Raw genomic sequence first — 12,313 nt, forward strand, 5'->3', positions numbered from 1 at the left:
GAATAATCCTCATCCCTACGTAGTTCTTCTCCGTTTCGAAGCCTTTCGTAATTAACGCAACTCCCAAAAATATGAACATAAAAGGCAGGGCTATGGTTTTCATGAATATAACTTGTCTGTACATGGATATCATGAAATAACTTGTAAACGTGGTTTCATGAAATAACTTGTATTTAGCATTTGTGTATCTTGTATCATAGCATGAAAGTAATTACATAATATTTGCATGAAAACTTGTAGACATGTAGGTCATGAAATAATCATTTTAGCTAAAACATGCATGCAAGAACCCATGGAATACAAGATGGTTTCATGGATTACGGACTGATTCTCAATAATCATAAAGAAATATTAAGAACTCAATGATGGAACTACAACAATTTATTGCATATGATCATCGATACATGGACCTAGGGTTATCATGAGCATGGTATAGAAATCCTAGTTTTTTAGTATAGAATCATAATTTATGGATTATGGCGAGATGGAAGAAACAATGATGTTCCCACATCGTAGATAGTAACCTCTACATACCTTAGTCGTTCGAATTAAAGACTTGAGCTTTGAAGAAGATTTCCCGATTGAGATGGGTTTTCTTGAAAACCCTAGTGTAGGAATGCTGATTTTTGTTTAGATTACAAGGATATGTATTAGAATTGACTTGGAATAATTAGGAGTAGGCTTACCTTGGGTGTTCTTGATGACGGAAGAGGGTGGTGAAGTCGTTCTAGGGGCTTCTGAAGGAATGAAAAATAATGATTAGAACTGATATGGACGATGCAATGTTCTGGAAAATTAGATCCCAGTTAAATACAAGGTATTTTGAAATACGGCCGTATTTTGAAATACGGTCAGTATTTTGACATATGGACTGCACTGCGTCTCTTCAGTAAAATCATCTTTGCACAGATGTCCGTTTGACCCCCATAATATACCGCTGGAAAGGTATTTCAATGCTCTACAACTTTCATCAAGGAAGCTTTCCCAAATTCCAAATATGTTTTTAAATACAGGTGCAAAACGAAAAGGTATTTAACCCTATGACTCCAGAATGCTAAATCCTTAATGTACCAGTTTGCGAGGTTTCCCTGTAAACTGAAATACGTCTACTGTTCATGGGCGTAAATCACTATTTCACAACTGAACAGAAAAATTCGATCTCACATCCTTTATCTACTTCTCTAAGTCTATGATCATGGTCAAAACTTAGGTTAAAGGTACGGGGTGTTACACAAAGTCAATGGTGCACGCTCTCAACATCTCTTTCAGAGTCTGAATAGTTATCTTTGCCTACTCGTCCCTTTGAGAAAGAAAGGCATACTCAAGTTTGCACGAGTTCCCAAACCCTCTTGGAACGTCAGAAAGAGCTTGTGCCGCGATATAAATTTGATGTCAATCCCATGCAATCTAACTATCTCCTTTAGATACAACCCGCATCTTGGAAGAAAATGGGTAGACTTTGTGAGTCTATCCACTATCACCCAAATCGAATCTAACTTGGCCTTTGTGCGGGGTAAACCCACAAAAAAATCCATACTAATGACCTCCCACCTCCATTGCGGAATTTCAATATTCTGAGCCAGGCCTTTGATGTTTAGCCTTAACCTATTGATAGTTCAAACACTTAGCCACAAAGTTAGAGATGTCAAATTTTATGCTCTTCCACCAATACTTTTGCTTTAAATATTTATACATCTAGGTGGATCCCGGATACACAGAATATCTAGAACTATGCGCTACCACCAATAATTCTTGCTGCAAACCATTAACATCGAGAATACATAGACGTCCCTGTAGTCTTGGGACATCGTCATCAACCCCAATTGTGAATGAAGTGTACTCGCTCCTTTCCACCCCATCTCACAGTTTCACCAATAATCTATCTTTGTATTGTTTGGAATTGATTCTCTCCATAATATCAGATTGCACGGGTGTGATTCCCACTAACTCCCCATCTTTGGTTTCATCAAGTCGGACTCCAAAGCTAGCGAGTCTCCGAATATCTCTGCCCATTGGCATCTGCCGAACGTGCAAATACGATAACGTACCCATAGATTTTCGGCTCAATGCATCAACATCAACATTCGCCTTACCAGGATGATACAAAATGTTCAAGTCGTAATCTTTCAATAATTCTAACCATCTTCTCTATCTGAGATTCAATTCTCGCTACTGCAGGCTTTTGTGATCGGTGAAAACATAACAATGTTCCCACACAAGTAATAACCCCAGATTTTTAATGCGAACACCACAGCAGCTAATTTTAAATCATGAGTTGGATAATTCTTTTCATGCTTCTTTAACCGCGGAAGGCAGCTCATTACCTTACCCCGTGATCAAACACAACCCAACCCAATTCTGGAAGTATCACAATAAACTATGTAGCCTCCGAACCCTGAAGGTAGAGTTAAAATAGGAGCCGACGTCAATCTTGCCTTGAGCTCTTGAAAGCTCTTCTCATAGGCTTTCGACTATTGGAACTTAGCCATTTTATGAGTCAACCTCGTCAGAGGTGCATCTATAGATGAGAAACCTTCCAAAAACTTCTGATAATAACCAGCTTAGCCCAAGAAACTGCGAATATCCGTCGCACCCATGGGTCTTGGCCAGTCTTTTACTACCGAAATTTTCTGAGGATCAACCTTTATACCATCACTAAACACTATATGACCTAAGAATGCCACAGAGTTAAGCTAGAATTTACACTTAGAAAATTTAGCATAGAGCTTATTCTCCTCAAGTGTTTTCAAGGTTATTCTCAAGTTCCCTGCATGCTTCTTACAACTCTTCGAATATACCAGAGTATCATCAATAAACACAATTATGAAATAATCGAGAAAAGGCTTGAACACACGGTTCATCAGGTCCATAAATACAGCAGGGGTATTCGTTAGATCGAAGGACATCACCAAAAATTCAAAATGTCCATACTGAGTACGAAATCTTTGTTTTCAGAATATCTTCCTCCTTTATTTTTAGCTGATGGTACTCAGACCGAAAGTCGATCTTAGAAAAGAACTTAGCACCCTAAAGTTGGTCGAGCAAGTCATCTATCCTAGGCAAAGTATATTTATTCTTGATAGTCACTTTATTTAGCTGACGATAATCAGCACACATTCTAAGAGAATCATCCTTCTTTCTAACAAACAAGACGGAGCACCCCAAAGGGAGGTACTTGGTCGAATAAACCCCTTATCCAACAAGTCTTTCAATTGATCTTTCAATTCTCTTAGCTTTGCTTGAGCCATTCGATAAGGTGGGATGGAGATTGGTTGAGTTTCGGGAAGAACATCTATCCCAAAATCGATAACTCTATCGGGAGGAATACCTGGAAGATCTTCGAGAAACACTTCGGGGAACGCATTAACTATAGGGACAGATTTAAACTTTGGCACTACAGCTTGATTATCATTGACAGCAACTAGATGGTAAATACATCCCATCGAAATCATTTTACTAGCCTTAAGATACGAGATAAACCTACCCTTAAGCTTAGCAATTTCTCCCTTCCACACAATAACCGGGTCATCAGGGAAAGCAAATCGAACTAACTTATAATGGCAGTTCACATTAGCATTGCTGACACCTAATTTTTGACCTTCGATAGTTTTGCTCAATTACTCAGAGTCCCTGGATTACAAACGCAGTAGAATATGCATTTTACAAGTCAAATCAACTCTACAACATTACCCGGTGTCATTTTTCCATTACATTTGGCAAAACACAGGCAAAAGAACAACCGCATGTCATTTTACATTCTTAGCATATTTTCAAGAGAATACAAGAGTATTTATAGTTAGTTATGAGTTATTAGTTTTAAGCATTTACAATTAGTCATCATTTAGTGTTCTACTCCGTCAAAGTCGAGGGATTTGAATTAATCAAGTAATATGCAGTTTATTTTGGGTAAATTAAGTATTAAAATAGAGTTTAATTATGTTTTGGGGAATATATCTTAGTTTTAATTAAAATAATTTGAGACAAATGAAAATACTTTTATTTTACATTTGTGGTATTTAAGAGTTTCTTAAAATATCGTATATATACCACATATATACGCATGTATACACTGATGATATACATTACGTATATATGGGCATATATGCAAATTCTGGCCCTATGCAAACTCGGGTCCAGCCCAAAAGGGACTGACCCAGCCCAAAATCCTTTCTTTTACACATCAACAAAAACGACCCCTTCACTTTCATTTTCAAAAAAAAAAAAAAAAAAAAAAACCCTATGAATCTCTGTGAACGTATGATTTCAGTTTATTTCAACGGTAACTGTACTTTTTTCTTTTCAATTGGCAACAGATTTTGCTTATCTTCTCTGGTAAGTTTGGGATTTTGAATTCAATTTGTAAACGGTCATACTTCATTTTGGGTTCTATAAATAGAAAACCTTCTCTTCATTTTTGGGGGGGATTTTTTCAGAGTAGAACATAGCCACAATGGGTTTTCACACCCACAATGGCATTTTTGACAACCCTCAAGAGTTCGAACACTTAGAAGCTCGGCAAAAGCCTGGAGTTTCGAGGAATTTCGAGCTCGTACTTTAATTTTTGGAAGTCATTTCCGTTCGTCGAAAATCGATTCAGGTGAAAGGTAACCATTAAGCTCTCGTCGCCCTCGTTGCTGCTCTACAAAAAGGTAATTCTCTTTTCTATTTCAGCATTTTAAGATTTTCTTTCAGTTCTGGTTTGTTTATGCTTCTCTTTGGTTTAATATAGCTTTATAGACGTTTAGCTTCTATTTGCTTATATATGAAAGGCATGGAGTAATTTCTCTTTTATTTCAGTAGTTTCTATTTTCCAATTTTGTTAACTTATTGGATTTTATGAGTTTTGAATGTTTGTGATTTCTCTTATTTAGCGTGCGCAAACATGAGATGATTCTCTGCCATATTTAATTCCTATTGTCGAATTTCATGTGATTATGTTTATGAGATGCAAGAATGAACATAGGAATTGGTTTTGGCTGTTTTCAGTAGAATCCCTGCTTCCCTTTTCAGTCTTGGTTCTCTTGAAGTTCATTAGGTGTAAAAATGGTGATTAATCTTGTTTTGAATGACTTGTCCAGGATTTGGTTAAGTTCATCCTAGTTTAAATCTGCAATAGAAGTCTCTCTTTAATCATGGTTCATGGCTTTTCCTGTTTAACTTGTCCTTTGATTACTTGATTAAACTTGAAGTATCTCTACCATATTTGATAACATATTTGGAAACACATTGCTAGCTAGCTTGTCATCTTTTGGGGGGAAGTGGCCTTGAAATGTTCTTAAAACATTTTGGATTTGTCTTGTGCTTTACTGAACATGTTAGCTTAGAATTGGATATCAACTTGAGTTTGAACCTACAGCATGCTTCAAACCAGAATAGTTTAGTTCAGTTTAGCCCATTTCCTTTTGAAAAGTAACCCTTAATAAGCTTAAGAGTTAAAATGTGTTTGACCTCACCCCACCTCTATCTCTATTCCTAAATAATTCTAATATTGATTTCTGAAGTGTTTGTTGGCTTATGTGATCTCTGAAATATTTAGCTGGTTCTGCATTCAAAAATACTGAAACATGATCAAATAAGGACTGAGTTTATTAATTCTGTAAAAAAAAAAAAAAAACTACTGTGTTATGTTCTAGTTTGGTTTGGATAAGCCCCTTGAAAAAATTTAGTTTTAAAACTAAGAAGCTATATGCCTTTGTTGTGGATGCTTACTTAACCTTGTTTGTATGTTCTTCTGGGATGTTAAACCATGAAGTTCTGAATGGTCACTTAGGGCTGCTTTAAATCAGTTGGCTGTTAGTCGAAGTTTATTTGAGTTCTTATCATGAAGATTCTCCTATTCTATTAACAAACTAAGGAAACCATATGTTTGTTTGGGATTATATTTATAGGAGTTAGGATTAGGACATGAATGATTTTCTTCTACAAGTAGATTAAATACATCTAGGTTAAGTGCTCTTCACAGTTAAGGGGATTACATATGTATTTCTGAAAGTTGCCATTAAATTTAACCAGCGTCTTAGAGCCTCAACATGCTACCCCCTAACTAGTTTTGTTTGAATGTTCAAATGGTTAAAATAAAAATAGAGGGTTGTTGTTTGTATTTTCATGTTTGAAGCCTCTTTTAAAGTTTACTCAAGTCCTACACAACTGCTTCCTGTGTTTTTTCTTAAACTCTGATTTCAGAGTGGAGAGTTGGACAGTCTTTTCTGTTTGAAATTTGTGAATGGATGTTGTAGCTAACTGACTTGAATGGGAACCAAGGTTGTTTGTTTTGATGTAAAGATCCTCAAATAATAGAGATTTATTAAGTTTAGTAATGGTGCAAATTCTTGGAATTGGGTTTTAGTTGCTTAACTATCCCTAAAGGGGAGGGGTTGGTCTGAACCTTGTCTTTTTCATCTTTATGCTGTGGAGGAACTTCATGAATGATGTGTTGTGGTTCCTTTCCCTTCAGTCAGTTGTTGTCAGTGCTTGTTCTGTCATGAGATGGTCAATGATTCAGTCCCTAGTTCTCTTTAAAAACAACTGAATTTGTTATTTAAGTTATGTTGTTTGAAACTAAAAGAATAGGTTCATATCTATATGTTTAAAACTTGAATTTCAGTCCTTATTTGTTAAAACTTGACTAAGTTTCCCAAAACAACTGAGTTTGCTTTGTGTTGATACTATGTTCAAACTTGTTCACTTTGGGTTACCCATTCTTTATTCCCCTCTTTCTTTGCATGACTTGGAGATTTTCAAAATCCCAAATGCCCTTCAGTTGCTGCTAAACTTGAAGGGAAGTGGCTACTGCTTGCTGTTGGTTTTATGAGTCACATTTGGAGTGAATTTGCTGCTACACATCCTAATACCTTGGCTGCCGTATTTTTGAGCTGTTATGCCTCATAAGCTACTTAAGTTGGTAATGTTATTACTGCCCTTTTGAGGTAAGTAATTGCTGCCCCTTTGAAGGTCAAATGAGTTAAATTTCTGGTGGAATTTTAGAGAGCAGGCTGCTGCTCTTTATTGTTGCTGCTTTACTGTAGTTCTTGTCACTTGTTATGCTCTTTTATTTTGAGATTAAGTTGTTCCTTGATTTTGGTTGCTACATTTGATCCATCTTGAATAGCTCCTGTTGTGGGTTGTTTCTCTTTTGGCTGCTGCCTTTTTCTTGATTGTGAACTTACTGCACTTGGAAGGTATAAATACCACATGCAATGAGTGCAGAGGCTATGCTCTGAGGGCATTGCTGCCTTCTGTATTCAGCAGATCACTGCTGTACTCTTGTTCCTATCTTCTGATGAATTGTTTTGTTGTTACCTTGTTACTGCTATATGATTGATGAGCAGCTGTTATGATTAGTTGGTTGTTGTGGTATTTTGAGCTGAATTTTGGTCAGATTTGAAGTAGAAAATGGCTGCTGCATTTTGCTTAAGTTTAAAGGCCATTATTGCTGCCTTTTACTCAAGCTTTGAGGCCTATCTTGCTATTGATGCTCTTATGAGATTATTGTTACCTTGCTGTTGTTTGCTGCACTTGCTGTTGCTATTTATTCTTCCTGAATTGCTGATAGGTCAGGTAGTAACCTAGCCATTTTGAAATCAGAATGTGTTATTTTTCTTGCCTTATATGAAGAAATGCCGTGCTAACTAACATGACAAATGTAGTCTTGTGGTGTGCAAAAATGTGAGTAGTTAAATAGCCTTTTTTTTGCCCTTTCTCTATTTCTTTTAGTATAAACATTGAAGTGTTTGAACTCAGTTTTCACATGTTGTTTCCTTAAGTAATAACCAATCTGTCATTTCTAAATATTAATGTAGAAGCCAAATAGTTTACAAGAAGTGTTGCATCTAAGTATGCCCCTTAAATGCTAAACTCACTATCATTACCGCCTGGACAATTAGACATCCAACCCGTAATCGCAACGACCCAATTGCAAGAGCGGAGCTCTACCAACTGAGCTATATCCCCCCGAGCCAAGTGGAGCGTGCATGAAGTAGTCAGATGCTTCTTCTATTCTTTCCCTGGTGCAGCTGGGCCACCTCTTAAATGCTAAACTCTTCCAGATTTGTTCTAACTTTACAACCTCATCTCATTTTGTCTAAAGTGATTCAAACAATCAATATTGTTTCCTAAAGATATTGAGGTTCTAGTCTTATTTTTGAGATTTCTAGCAGCCCCTTGTTTGTAAGTGTGAATGTCTTTTCTTTTTACAGAATTGAATGTATTTTATAGGCTGAAACTACGGCTTTGTTTGACTGTTATATTGTCTCTTGCTATGGCTATCCATGTTTGCAGTAAAAGTGTGAACCCTCAAAGTGTCTCTTTCCTGTTCAGTTTGATCCAAACTTGGATGTAGAACAATTTTATGTCTCTCTCTTTAATGGTACTATAGGATCTCAGTTTTTGAAATGATGTAACAAGATTATATTTTGTAATATTAGATTAACATAAAGTTTAGTTCACTATTTTGAAAAAGAGGAAGAAAATCAATTTAAGTTTTGGAAAGGGTATCTGGAAGTCATCAGTCCCTATCTTATCCCTTTTTGTAATTTTCACCAATGAATCAAGCTTAATATTTTCAAATAACTATTTCAACCTAGTGGTTTTAAGTAAACCAATTTTCTTTTTCATCTAGGAAAGTGTCTGCCCTTTTTCCTTTTCACTACTTGCATTTCTTTGAACCAAATGTGAGTAGACAGAAAAAATGTTTTCGCTAAATGTTGTTCTCCTTTAAGTTAGTGAAATCTGAATGGGCCTCCCATTAGTTTGAGTTCACACTGAACTGTTGGAATACAACCCGTTAATGGCTATATTATGCTAGACATTAAGTATAGAACAGCATGTCCTGACTTCCTGGCTGTCAAGCTAAGCCTTCCATTATGAGAACACAGTGTGTATATTTTCAGATGTGATTAGTTTGAGTCTCATTTTGAGTAGTGAAGTTTTCTTATGAATCCTGTTAAGTGTTGGACTCTTTTAAAGGGTGTAGTATGCCCCTTCTGATAAGTTAATGAACTAAAATGTTTGGTATGTTTGGATATTTTAAATTGTCTCTGATTGTTTGAAGCATAGCTTAGGTTTGTTCCAAAAGACATATCCAGTTTCTACATTCCAGCATGCTTAAAAAGGAGTTTAAATTAGTTTGTTTTCTCTTATGTTTGAGTATTTAGTTAAGCAGTTGTAACAGTAAGTTGAGGCTCTCCTCTTTCTTTATCTGGATCCTGGTTTAAGAACTGGAATAGTCTCAGTTAATTAAATTGATCAGTTTGGCTGTTTACCTAGATAGTTTAGTGGGGATCCTGAGATGATTTTTTTTTTAATCAGTAGTTGTTTTCACTGTTTTCCCCTACTCCCCTCAAATCTGTTTTAAGCTTATAAATCTATTGTCTTGATTAAATGTTCTAAACAAACCAATCATCTTCCACTAAGGTCTGGTTAAGACCTAATTGTCTCTAGAATACATGTTTGTTTCTGCATTTTGAACACTCTTGGTCATCTTGTGAAACTGTTCTGATGGGTTCCATTTATTTTCTTCTTCTAATTTACCTCTTATGTGCTGTTAAAGGGAAAGAAGGGGTAGATTACATAATAGGTAAACGAAATAGAACTGTTGATGTAGGCTTATGTTTATAATTAAAAGTTCAACCTATGTATTTTCAGCATTACATTAGCTTTTAAAACCAGAATTTGATCTAGTTGATTCAAGGTGATTTTAGGTGTTGTTTTAGGTTTCAGCAGTCTAAAACGTCCTGTAAAATGTATATGGATATCTGGCAGTCCTAGGATGTTCATATGTGACCCATCAGAACCTATTGTCTTGATTAAATGTTCTAAACAAACCAATCATCTTCCACTAAGGTCTGGTTAAGACCTAATTGTCTCTAGAATACATGTTTGTTTCTGCATTTTGAACACTCTTGGTCATCTTGTGAAACTGTTCTGATGGGTTCCATTTATTTTCTTCTTCTAATTTACCTCTTATGTGCTGTTAAAGGGAAAGAAAGGGTAGATTACATAATAGGTAAACGAAATAGAACTGTTGATGTAGGCTCAGCATTACATTAGCTTTTAAAACCAGAATTTGATCTAGTTGATTCAAGGTGATTTTAGGTGTTGTTTTAGGTTTCAGCAGTCTAAAACGTCCTGTAAAATGTATATGGATATCTGGCAGTCCTAGGATGTTCATATGTGACTCAAACTTGTGAAGTATACCTCTGTGTTTGACTCTATTTCACTGTTAGAGGAATATGTTTGTTGCTGTGCATTTGATAAATAAGATCTATGCTATGTGTGTGTGTAAAGCATGAGTATTAAACTGAACTATTTTCAGTTTCTGTGTGCAAAAAGATAAAACTGGTTTTGGAAAAGATAAAAGGAATAAGTATGAATCTAGTGCTGTTTAAGAGAGAATGAAAGGGTGTCTTAACTTGAACTTTGCATGATCCCCTCTTTCAACTCTTTAAAATCTGTATAAGTTGTATTTGTCTATCCTTCACCATTTGTTAAATTGAGTTGAGTTAATGACAAAGTGAAGAGAATTTGATTCTGAATGCTGAGTTTGAGCATCCCCATGTCCTTCCTAGTAACTAGTATTAATTTTTGCAACAAACTTCATGACAGTCCTAACTCATGTAATGTTTTTGTCTTTAAGGATTAAATGCCCTCTTTTTATGCTAGTTCCAGGATAATGTTTGTAACTATTTGTTTGTGGGCTGATTGGATAATTGAAGAACAGAATGACTCAACTTTGAGTAAATAAGAAATTCTCAATAACTTGTTATCCAAGATTTTGTTAGCTGAAACTGTCATATGAAAAGTCTTTGTATGTTTTCATCCACTCCTGAAACTGTGATATGTTTAAACTTGGGTAAGCTGTCATAATCTTCCAAACAAATGAAATGCTTTTGTGTTTGATATTCAAATTGCTCACTTCTGATACTCATTCTTCACCCCTATTTTCTTTGCATGACCTGGGGAGTTTACATCCCAAAATCTCCTTGAATTGTCGTCTTGCTGATGCTGCTGTGAGCTGCTGAGCTTTCAAACAAATTAATTGGTCAAATGCCTGCTATATTTTGAGTCTACATTCTGCTTTAATTATGAAGTTGAGAAGTGTTGTTCACTGTCTTTGTAGTTTATCTTATGTTGGCTGAAAACCAAGGCATGCTTCTGGGATTGGTTTAGCCCCCCTCCAATAGACTGCCATGCCGAGGTTCTAGAAATCTTTGGATCTTGTCGTGGCATCAGAAATATGTTGTTTGATGTCTTTGCTTCCTGATAACTACTTCAAAGGATTGACTCCTAAGTATTCCTTCACTTCTCTTTTTCTTTGTAATACTTGAGGGACTTTTTCATCTCAAATGTTCTTGAGATGTTACTTAACTTGAGACCCTACTGCACATGGTTATAATAAGCAGTTGCCTATTCTAAGGCACATTGTTGTCATTAATAGCTGTTGTTTTGAGGAATGTAACAGCCTGCCTGAGTTGAGTTTCTGTCCCACCTTTGAAGCTGGGAAGTGTTGCTACTTCTCTTTGTTGTTATGTGGTTTGCCATGACCTGCTGTATTCTTGAGTGCACCTCATTTGGAGGTGATGTACTTACTGCACCTGAGGTTGTTGTAGAATTAATAAGAACAATGTTGCACTTGATCCACTGCTGCTGTTTGTTCTTACTGCACTCAAAGCAGATCTGCTGCATTTCAAGTTTTGAGGCCAAACATTATGCCTTTAATGCACTTTGAGAAAGCTGATGTTATGTTTTCTTGATGGGTTTGCTGCATTCCTTGAAATATTTCTGCCTGCTGTAACTTGATGTAGCAACTGCCATCATACTACACTTGTTTGGTTGATTAGCTGTTGCACTATGTCATTTAGCTGTTGTATATGAACTATTCTGCTGGTTCCAAGAACAGTTGCTGCACTTTGAGAAAGCTGATGTTATGTTTTCTTGATGGGTTGCTGCATTCCTTGAAATATTTCTGCCATCCTGTTGCTATGTTTATTGCCATGAACTGCTAATTTAGGCTGAAAGATGCTCTCTCTTGGTTTTGATGCCATTGCTGCGGCATTTTGCTCAGTTGCATGCCACTGATGCTGCTTTTGTTTAGCCTGCTGTTGCTACATCTCTGGCTAGCTGTCTGAAAGCTATTACAGAACGAACAACTGCTATCATTTCCGGCATTTTGCTCAATACTGATGACACCTAATTTTCACCTCATAAGACGCGTATTTTAATTTTCAAAATTCTCGAGTCAAAGACGGAGCAAGGATGCACCCATAAAGAAAATAAAATTTCAAAAATCCCGAGAAAATTGCAAAAATTGACATTT

At 36.1% G+C, this 12,313-nt stretch overlaps 1 long non-coding RNA gene across 1 annotated transcript; it reads left to right on the forward strand.

Annotated features, from left to right (window-relative positions):
- Positions 1-4,222: 4,222 nt before the first annotated feature.
- Positions 4,223-7,501, forward strand: LOC132061806 (uncharacterized). Its single transcript, XR_009416159.1, has 2 exons — positions 4,223-4,649; positions 6,761-7,501. It is a non-coding gene; the product is annotated as an uncharacterized LOC132061806 (long non-coding RNA).
- Positions 7,502-12,313: the final 4,812 nt, after the last annotated feature.

This window comes from Lycium ferocissimum, chromosome 7 (assembly GCF_029784015.1).
Source record: "Lycium ferocissimum isolate CSIRO_LF1 chromosome 7, AGI_CSIRO_Lferr_CH_V1, whole genome shotgun sequence".
In the NCBI taxonomy this organism is placed as follows: Eukaryota; Viridiplantae; Streptophyta; class Magnoliopsida; order Solanales; family Solanaceae; genus Lycium; species Lycium ferocissimum.